Source organism: Augochlora pura, chromosome 1, assembly GCF_028453695.1.
Source record: "Augochlora pura isolate Apur16 chromosome 1, APUR_v2.2.1, whole genome shotgun sequence".
In the NCBI taxonomy this organism is placed as follows: Eukaryota; Metazoa; Arthropoda; class Insecta; order Hymenoptera; family Halictidae; genus Augochlora; species Augochlora pura.
Window position 1 is genome coordinate 15288907 of NC_135772.1, and position 1297 is coordinate 15290203.

Below are 1297 nucleotides of genomic sequence, written 5' to 3' on the forward strand. Positions count from 1 at the left end.
AATCGAGATCGTCGCGTTCGCGTGAATAGAATCTTTTCAGCACTTTCCTTCGCGCGGATCACGCTATTTACTCTTTCCGCTCGAAACAATTTTAACTGTATTTAGAATAACTTCTTTGCCTTGTAGTATTTTTATTTTATGCAACAAAGTACACTTTTATGCATATGAAATTTATTCTTGTGATAGTTTCACTATTTAATATAGTTTTTAAATATAAAATTTAATAGTAAGGTTAAATGAACTTGGCATCGACCGCTTGTTGGCTCAGCTGCTTGGCGGAGCTTGCTTTTCATTGGTCAACGTTTTTCACTAATAACTCGTTAACGATGCCTCGGAAAAAATTTTCGTAAATGAAAAAGTTGCTTGAAATGACCTCAGGCACCCACTATTTCTGAATTCTTACACATTTTTAGTACAATATTTATCACCTTTTGTACTGTATATTTATAGATATAGCAATCTCGACTTATCATCGCAACACATAATCGATGAATACCCAAATCGACTTATCATCGCAACATATAATCGATGAATACCAAAATCGTTGCGTTTTCTAACCTAAAACGCTGTGAAAGTTTGGCTCTCAGAGTCGAGATGTGTAGAAAATATTGGCGGCCGGTATTAACGAAGTAGCCGGTTCGTTACGAAGAAAGTCGATCCACGTGGAAAGAAGATAGCCCACTCGAGATATCGGGTTCCCGTTAATCTATTCGCGGAGTCAATACGACGGCGCCACCGGTCCGCGACGATGTAGGGAAAACCTGGTAAGCCGAATTTGTGCGCTGCGAAGCGGCGAGTTGTATCGGTGGCACGTACCACCGGCGTGGTTTTCGGTATCCTTCGTGGGAAGTATGTGTATTTGTATGCAAATATTTAATTAAAGCAGCGCTAGTGGCAGCGACATATGTGCCCATCTATGGTATGTCCGTGCATCTGCGTTCTGCGGGGGTGGCTCGTCCCTGCCGGTGGGGCAGGGGGGGCGGGGGCGTGGGCGGAGGGACCACGGTAGGGTGGATCTCGTACCCCGCTACTGTAAATATATGATTATGCATGAGGTTCGGCGGTGCTGAGTGCACTTTCACGGTCGTCGTACAGTCGGGCCGGCGTATTAACCCTCCGCCCTGTTCCGCGGCTGATGAGTTATGACATTTTAACGAAACCAGCTGCGATACGCTGATTCGGTGGCTGCGGAAGTAGGTTTCAAGTAAGAGTCGATCGGCTCGCTACCGCCACTTCAATGATCCCCGATGACGCCCGGGGGTTGATGACTTGTTCCGAAGTGGGCCAATCGGTGAGC